Source organism: Balaenoptera acutorostrata, chromosome 2 (assembly GCF_949987535.1).
Source record: "Balaenoptera acutorostrata chromosome 2, mBalAcu1.1, whole genome shotgun sequence".
Classification (NCBI taxonomy): domain Eukaryota; kingdom Metazoa; phylum Chordata; class Mammalia; order Artiodactyla; family Balaenopteridae; genus Balaenoptera; species Balaenoptera acutorostrata.
This window is the reverse complement of record NC_080065.1, coordinates 174,266,911-174,276,035: the sequence shown is the minus strand read 5'-3', so window position 1 is coordinate 174,276,035 and position 9,125 is coordinate 174,266,911. Positions and strand designations below refer to the sequence as shown.

The following is a 9,125-nucleotide window of genomic DNA, read 5'->3' as shown; positions in this document are numbered from 1 at the left end:
GCCCGCCCCTCCGGAACCCGGAAGCGGGAGCGCGCGGGGGAGCGGCGGGAGCGGCGGGCGCGGTGGGGCGGAGCGCCCGAAGAGCAGCGGGCTGGCTGCCGGGCGGGGACCCGGGCCGGGACCGGCGGCGCGCGACGGCCAAGGCCCAGGTGAGTGCCGGGCGGCCGCGGGTCGAGTGTTTGATCTCGAAGCTCGCAGCGGCGGGCTGCCTTGTAGAGGGACGGGGTTAAGGGTTAGTTGCGAGGGGCGCGAAAGCAGGGGTCGAGGAGGCGGGAACGAGCTTGGGGGGTCGTGGAGAGTTTGCAGGAGACGGAGTGGGAACGGGACGATGAAGGAGAAAGTTGATGTGATGGGCCTGGTGAGGGAGTTTTTGGGCGAGTGTGGAGGCAGATCTTGTGGCTTTGAGCAGCTTCTCTGAAGAGGACGTGGCTTAAGTGGTAGTTGGGGGGTCGCAGGAAACGGGGCTGGGAGGGGGAGAAGCAAGGAGGCGGGGTTGAGAGGCCCAGGCTGGGGGTTGAGAGGAGCAAGGCCGGTGGGGGAACAGCCGGGGTGCGATTGGGGGGGAACGGTGCAGGACGGCCTGGGGGCGTCTGCCTACGGTGAAGAGGTAGAGGAATGGTGCCTGAGGGAGGGCAGCGCCTGGGACTCAGTGGGTGCTCAGTAAATGTGAGGGGCTCTAAACCCACTGGTGCGGTGGCCGGCCGAATTGGTAAGAGGGGAAATGGGGGATGGGAGGGGAGGCAGAAGGGGGGTAGAAGCCATGGCAAGAAGTGAGGTCTGGTCCAGGGAGAGCCTGGGGAGGAGGGGAGGAAAGGAAAGGACTAGAATGGCCCCGTTCAGACACTGGGGTGCAGACCATGGAGATTTGGGGGCCCGTCTTACCCTCTTGATTCATCTTATCCCTGACTTCACCCCCAACTGCTGGGTGACCCAGGCTAGTTTCAGCGCCTTCTGGGCAGTATTCAGGACTTGAAAACCCAACACTGTCCTCCTAAGAGCGGACTGGCTAGAGCCTGGGGGTTCTAGGGAGCAAGGAAGGAGCTCTTGGGCCCCCCCCCACCCCAGCTGTGGGGCCGGAACTGGGTTTCGGGCGGGGGGTGCGCACACACCCGCATGTGCTAGGCTGTCACCACCTCCTCCGAGTTGCATCCTTGGACTTAAATGGGTAAAACGACATACAGGAAATCTGTCCCCCGGTGGCTGTGAGCTCAGCCTGGGAGAGGCACGGTAGCCGCAGGCAGGCGCCTTGTAGGCCAGGAGTCTTTAAGGGAAAGCCTCTCCCACACCTCTTTGTCTGAGGTGGGAGCTGGTGGGCACATTGTGCCTTACAGTTGGAGGGTCCCAGCTCCTACCTTCCTGAGGTATGTTCTGGTCTTGGAGTCTCCAAACGCTTAAGGCATCCAGGAGCAGTGGGAGGTGACATGGGCAGCTGGAACGTTGTCTGATGGGCCTGGCTCTGGGGAGGGCCTTGCTCTAAACAGTTTTGATCAGCATTAATTTCTCTTCTTTCCCGACCCTGGGGATCCTTGTCTGGGACCTGCTAGAAGGGCCAGGGAGCCTGGGTTTATAGTGCGTTCAGGACACGAGTCTGGATAGCTTGAATGTAAAGAGGGCCACAGAAAGATAACCACCCCGTTCACTTCTAGAATGTTCTGGCCCTTATGGAAGCTTCCGTAAGCGAGACCCTCAGCCTCGCTTGCCCCAGAACACATGATTAGAGCCCACAGTCATGCCTCGTGCATGGTTCTGAGTATGGGCCTGCCCTGGCTGGGACACTCCCACTCCCCCTCTCCCCACCCCCATGAACTGGACCAGAATCTTCTGGTTCCACAGCCCTGCTGTTGTCTCCTTCCTCCGGGAGCGTGGCCAGGCAGGCTGTCATGGAGGGTCTTGTGTTGGGGGTCCTAACCTCCGTCAAGTCTCTTTGTCTGTTTCTTTACTTGCAAAATGAATGGATTGGCCTAATCAGCGTTCTGCAACTTTGAAACCCAACCTTGGTGTCTCCAGCACACAGCCCTGTCTAGTTTTATGGAGCCCCCAACAGGTGAATCCCCACCGCGGTGATCCCACTTTTGTTGGGCTTTCCATCCTACAGTTTATATCCGAATATGATTATCTTACTGCTTCCTTATCTTTCACGTGGGAAATTGCAGTGCCAAATGTGCTTTTTGCACATCATACCTGTTCCCAGGGTTTCAGCTGCATCCTTCTGGCTGGAAATCCCTGGGTGAGACCCTCTCTCAGGTCCAGGCCTGTGACTTGGTGAAGCAGGTGGGGACTTGGGAATCTCCCCATTCTGTTTCACTGTAGGATCCATCTTCTATCCCCAACAGAGGCTTGTTAACTTGCCGCTTCCCTTTCCTTGTGTCCCTGAAGTTGTGTGTCTTGGGTGGACCCAGAGTTCAGTGAAGCAAGGGCTGATCACGCAAAGTGCTGTGGGCTGGGTCCCAGGGGCAGAGATGAGCCCTTGTGCCCCGGGGGAGGGACATTCTAGTGGGCTGCCCTCCCCACCAGGAATAATGGAGTTCAGAGTAGTTGGTCAGTGCAGCAACACAGGTGGCACAAGAAGTTGTGGGGACAGAATCAGGAACGACCAGCACAAGTTTCAGGGCATGGGGGATTCCAGCAAGTTTCCTCAGGAGAGGTGGCTGGCCCTAAGCCAAGCCTTGAAGGATACAGAGGTGTTAAACCAAGTGGGGAAGAGGGAACCACCATAAGCACATCCATGTGCAGCTCTTTATTGAGCATCTTCTGTGATAGGCGCTTTTATACCCAACTCTTATTCTGCCAACCAGCAGCAAGGGGATTGCAGTTCCTATTTTCTCGATATAGAAACTAGGCTCAGGCAGGTGACGACTTCAGAGATGGCTCCCTGTGCTTTCTAGAAGTACGAAGGATCATTAGTAACCTCACTTTGGCGAAGACCAAATTGCTACAGCAGTTTCTCAACTGCAGCACCATTGACATCGGGGGCCGGGTCATTCTTTGCTGTGGGGGCCACCCCGTGCATTATAGGATGTCGAGCAGCATCCCTGGCCTTCACACACGAGATGCCAATACTACACACCCACCCCAAGTTGTGACAACCAAAAATGTCCCCAGACATGGCTGTGTGTCCCCTGGGGGACAGGAGCACTGCTCTGCAGTAAAATCGGGTTCCCGCTCCAGGCCCACCATTGCCTCAGTGGGTCTTTGGTGTTTGGTGGGCTCCCAGCAAATTGCTGCCAAGGGCAGGCGTGGGGAAAAGAAGCCAGCAATTGAATTCTGCCATCCGCTTGGTTCTTAAATCTGGAGTCCTGATAAAAAGGAGACACCACTGGGAATGGACTGAGGGGGAGTTAGAGAACGTGCCCCGAGAATGTTCAGCAGAGGAGGAAGAGGAGGTGAGCTGGGGCCGTCATCACTCGCTGGCACAGCAGATGCCATTGTCTGTCTCTTCTTTGTCTTCCCACTAACCTGGATTTCTGCAGGAACTGTCCTCGTCTCGGAACAAATTGTTGCTTTTCTTCCGAGATTAGAGGTATCAGATTCTCCTCTCAAAGAGCTACTTTGGAGGTAGCCCCAGATCACTTGTGGCTCTTGAAGCCATGTTATCTTCTCCCATTTGCCCTCTTGGCTCCAGACACCAGTCCGTCCTCAAGCACAGACTAAGCTTTGCTCTTCATGTGTCCTCCTCTGCTTGTTCCCCGACCATGACATTGCTGCTTTAACTCCAGGGGAGGAAACCGCACATTCTGGGGCCGTCTGACCCCTTCTGGATGCTGCCCTCCCCCCAGTCCCCATCCACCAGCCCTTTGTGCACCCAGCATCCCCAACAAACTGTGCCAGGCAGCCCCTGCTCGGCCTCCCCGCCGAGCAAGACAGGCCCTTCTCTCTGCCCTCGTCCCGGAGACGGAGGGACAGAACAAAGGGCTCTGTCTGAGCACCGCCGGGCCCCCGACGAGCCAGCGCACTGCCGGCCGAGGTGCAGAGCCCATCACTTCACCTCTTTACTTTTTTTCACGTTGGCCCAGAAAGGGCCTTGGAGATTAGGCATGTCTCAGAAACTAAGCCGATGAGTTTGGGTTCTACTCATTTCCTCGTTGAGACTCTGAGCCCGAGCCCCGATGATAAATAAAGTAGTGATTCAAGGGTTCGGCCTGTGGCTTAGTCGGAGCAATGAATAAGCTGTCCTGGGCTGACTCATTCGTTTACATCCCAGCTCTGCCCCGTTTCTTAGGGTTGTGTGTGCGAGAGGGGAGCCAGCTCCAAGCATTTCATGACTGTCACTACCGCGTGTGCAAGTTTCCTGGGGCTGCCGTAGCAAAGTACCACAGGCTAGGTGGCTTAAGCAACAGAAATGTATTGTCTCATGGATCTGGGGGCCAGAAGTCCAAATCAGGATGTGGGCAGGGTTGGTTCCTTCCAAAGGCCACGAGGGAAGGATGCATTCAGGCCTCCCTCCTTGGCTTGTCGACAGCTATCTTCTCTCTGAGTCTTCACCTCTATGTGAGTCTTCACCTTACTTCTGTGTGAGTCCGTGTCCTGATTGTCCCTTTGGATCAGGGCCCACCCTAATGACCTCCTTTTAACCAAATCACCTCTTTAAAGGCCCTGTCTCCAAATACAGTCACATTCTCAGGTCCTGGGAAGTAGGACTTCAACATAATGAATTGGGGACGTAGGGGGCAGGCACACAATTCAGGCTGTAACACTGGGTAAGAGACAGATTTCATTTTTATTTAGTGAGGGAATTTTCAATAAATAATGGTACTTATAGAGAATAAGCTCATTTAGTTTTGTCTCATTTATTTAAATAAACATTTTAGGGTAGCTAGGCAGGTTGGCCATGTCAACTTTGGAAGTGCCCTGTTAGGGAATTTTCCAGATCTTGCACAGGTCCTTATACTTGGGGTGACAGTAGAGAGGCAAGAACAGGACTCGGGGGGAGCAGACCTCGTGGGACTTTACAAGGGGTGTGTTTAGAGCCAGGCCTGGGAGACAGTGTGTGCCCGCCCAGGGGCCGGCCAAGGTTCATAATTGGGGTGTACGGGGGTCCCTGTCCTCAGTATTGCCAGGGTCAAGAGGGGAGTCCAAAAACAACCCATTCATGGAACAAAGTGACTTTGGGACCGGCTGCTGTCACAGGTGTTGAGACAAAAGAAGTTTCTGGAAAATCTGAAAGTCATTCCGCAAAAAGCGTTAACAAGCCAGGTGCAGATTTGGCTCTCAGAGATACTGAGGGAGCGGGAATAGCCCTCATCTCTCTGCTCAGAGCACAGATGTCCGGCCAGCAGTCATGTCCACGGAAGTCAGTTTACCAGCCCGGTGAGGGCCGTGAAGTACCCGGCACCAGCGAGCTTGGAACGGGAGCCTGGGCCTGGCTTGAGCTGGCTGATGGAGGAAGAGGAAGGCCCAAGGGCCCTGGCGTGGTCATCTGCCTCCAAGGCCGCTGTTACTGCTGCTGCTTCCTCGCAAACAAAAGCAGGACAGTGTCAGCATCAGGACCGCCTGGGGCTTTGCCACTATCTTCCTACTCATCTCTCAGAGCCTGTCCATCCCATTCGAGGGTGGACGGAACCTGGTGAGCCCAGAGGAGACTTTGAGATTTTGCTTCTCAGATCCTGGGTACGCACCTGGGGCTTTCATTTCCTGGCAAGCATGCCAGGGTCCCAGGCCACTGCTTGGGAAGATCACCAGAGTCCTTGGCTGTCACGCGGAGATGCTGTTTATCAGAACGCGTGACACAAAGAAAGTGTAAGAGCGTAGGCTGGCCCATAGACCCTCAAGGGGCTGGTCCCTTTCCTCCTGGTGGTCTCGAGGAAGTCTGCCCCCTGGTTTAGCAGGGAGAGGAGAGGATGAAGGTGGGGAAGCTAAGGAACAGGGTATCTGGAGTGGAGAAAGTGACCTGAACGGGGGCAGGTGGCCCTAGGCCCCAACAGCTGGGGCAGTCACCCCACAAAGCCAGCTCCCTCTCTTGATCCCTCCTTCTAAATATTGTGTAGTCGGGTGAACATGGGCTTGGAATCATGCTAACATCTTGTGTGCCTGTGAGGCCCTGGGGAGACCCTGAAGTGTGCAAACATTTTTCTTATTTATTTAAAGCATGCTTTCTCAGCCTTGGCATTGGTGACGTCTGGGGCTGGATCATGCTCTGTGGTGGGGACCGTCCTGTGCATTGTAGGGTGTTGAGCAGCGTCCCTGGCCTCCACCCACCAGATGCCAGTAGCACCCGCCCCCCAAGTTGTCACAACCAAAACTGTCTCCAGACATTGCCAGGTGTCCCCTAGGAGAAGAGTCACACCCAGCCCCCGGTGACCGGGCTGGCACGGCAGCCTCCAGAGCCCTACCCGGGGATCTGAACTGCCTTTAAAAGCCAAGCGGGGTTCCCTTGTTCTCCGGGAGCTGCTCAATCTGGTCTCAGGCAGGGCTTTTGTGTGTTGTCACCGCAGCTCTGCCCGTATAAGTTTCTCAAGGTGGCTTTCCACCAGGGCATGATGACAGGTGGACCATGTCATTGGAGAGGAGGGTCCCAAAGGGTTCTCCTCTGCCCGCCCAGACCCACTTCCCAGGCTACTTTCCATGTCTTTATGAGCCTACCGGTCAACAGGGAAGGACCCGGAGCCCAGCCCCCCACAGGGCCTTGCGGCTCTGCCTTCCCCTTGTAACCGGAACCCACCTGTGTCCCATGGGCCTGACCCGAACCACCATCAGTCCCCACAACCCACACCTGCAGGAGCCGCTGAATACCTGCCCCCCACCCCAGTCTGCCTGCCACACTAGGCTTGGCTGATCCCTTCCTGATGTCACTCATGTCTCGGTCCTCCCTGTCTCCAGCTAGCCAGGGTTCCCCATCAGGCTTGCATGAAAATCCGGACTCCTTCCCATGTTCACAAGGCCCTGTGGGATCTGACCTTCCTGACCTCGGCCCTTCCCCCTCCTGCCGGCCACACTGGTCCCCTTGTTCTAAGGCCAGCCCCAGCTGCCCCTGCCCATGGCGCTCACCGCCCTCGCCTGGGCCGCCATCGCCAAGCTCAGCCCGTCCATCCTGTCTCACTGCGCAGGCCTCGGCAACTATCTCCTCTGAGCGCCTCCCTGCCTCCTGGTTAATCCAAAGTGACCGCCCTGCTCTGGTCAGTTTCTGTCCCCATGACGGCACTGCTGACGTCCAGGGCCAGATCATTCTCTGCTGTGGGGGCCTGTCCTGCACATTGTAGGGTGTTGAGCGGCATCCCTGGCCTCCACCCACCAGATGCCAGAAGTATCTCCCCTCCCCCTCCCCGTGGTGACAACCAAATACGTCTCCAGCCATTGCCAACTGTCCCATGGGGTAGGACAGAATTGCTCCCCCCCAATCCCCACCCCGTTGAGAGCTGCTGCTTGAACACACTGCATTTTTCCTGTCCAAAGCACTATTGCTGTTGGAAATGCCTCTTCTCTGGTGGGTTGATTTGTCAAGTTCCCTGAAGACCAGACACTGCCACATTCTTACTCTATTTTGCTGTCAGCCTGGCCTGGCCCGGGGTGGGGTGTGGGCAGTGGAGAAACATTTGTTGACTGGACAGACTTTGAAAGAAGACAGCCTCGTTGGGGACATAGCCGCAGACCCCAAGGAGAGGGATCAGCCTCAGGGACAGGTGAATGGACCAGGCTGCCCCAGCACTTGCCTGGAGGAAGAGCTTTCTCTAGGACTCAGACCGGTTGGGCCAGACTGGAAAGCCTAGGGGGACGAATTAGGGAAGTAAGGGACAGTCATGAGAGGGTGTTTGGGATGGGCTTCTCCAGGGATATTTAAGTAAGGCAAAGGAGAGGTGGTGGCCGTTCCTGACCATGGCCTCAGTCAGAGCATCCAGTATCTTCTGCACCAGACCCCTGGATTCGTGTCCTGGGGCTGCCGTAAATTGGTACCACAAACTGAGTGGCTTAAACAATAGAAATTGATTCCCTTGCAGCTCTGGAGGCCAGAAGTCCAAAACCAAGGCATCAGCAGGGCTGTGACTCTCCAGAGACTCCAGGGGGAGACCCCTCCTTGCCCCTTCCAGCTTCTGGGGGCTCCGGACGTTCCGTGGCCTGTGGCCGCATCCCCCCTCACCCAACCTAAACCCTAAGCTGTTCTCCAGCTCTGAGCTGCCAAGACTGAGAAACATACTTCTTTTGTAGCTATTTCTCAGCATGTCCATCTTTCGAATAACTTCATGTGATCGTTTCCTTAAAAAAATCCCAACAGGCTCAAGGAAACACGTGTGGAAAAGTGGAAATGCGCTGACTTCTAAACGGTGTTTCCTAACTGATTCTGCTGTAACGCCGGCCTTCTCCTTTTAACTTGAGGATGATTTCATCCGATAAACATGTGGCTTCAAATTATGGCCTTATATAAACGAAGCGGCTATGCTACACTTTTTGGAGGCCCCCGTCCTCCTTATTTTCCAGTCAATTCCAAGTCATTCCCCGAGCTGTTCAGCAGAACCTCACTTTTTCACGCATGAGACCTTGGCCGGGCCTTGAGAGCGGTTCATTCACATTTGTCCACTCACCCCGAGGGCCGAATTTTTGGTTGCCTCCCCCTCTTCCCTGTGCCTCCTTTCTCTGAGAGCATGAGAGAAAGGCCCTGAACTGAGGCTCACATCCCCTCCAAGCGCTGAAAGGACACCAGTATGGCGTTTGCAAAAGCCTTTTTAATTTTTCAATGTTCAGGTTTTTCAGCGGGAATTCATTTTATCGTGCGCAGAAGATTGGCCATTAGTAACATTTAGATTCACAGTGATCTGCAGCCACCACTTCTATCTAGTTCCAGAACATTCCCATCACCCCAAAAGGAAACCCTGTCCCCATCAACAGTCTCTCGCATTGCCCCTCCCCCAGCCCCTGGCAACCACTAATCTCCCTTCTGTCTCTGTGGATTTGCGTATTCTGGACGTTTCACGTCAATGGGATCATACTTAGTATCTGGCTTCTTTCACTCAGCATGATGTTTTGGAGGTTCATCCACATTGTAGGGTGTGTCACCGCTTCATTCCATTTTATGGCTGAGTAATATTCCACTGGGTCGGTGGACCATATTTTGTTTATCCACTCATCCTTTTTTTTTTGGCTGCTCCGGGTCTTAGTGGCGGCACTCGGGATCTTTGTTGCCATGTGCAGAATCT

General features: G+C 55.3%; 1 protein-coding gene across 9 annotated transcripts in view; it reads left to right on the top strand.

Moving 5' to 3' along the window:
* The first annotated feature begins 10 nt into the window (after nt 1–10).
* The window catches only part of MYO9B (myosin IXB), a 90,381-nt gene continuing 81,266 nt past the window's right edge, over nt 11–9,125 (top strand). For all 9 annotated transcript variants that reach the window (XM_057540115.1, XM_057540111.1, XM_057540108.1 and 6 more), the window contains exon 1: nt 11–149. The gene's annotated coding sequence lies outside the window, so the exon portion shown is untranslated. The remainder of the gene's footprint in view (nt 150–9,125) is intronic.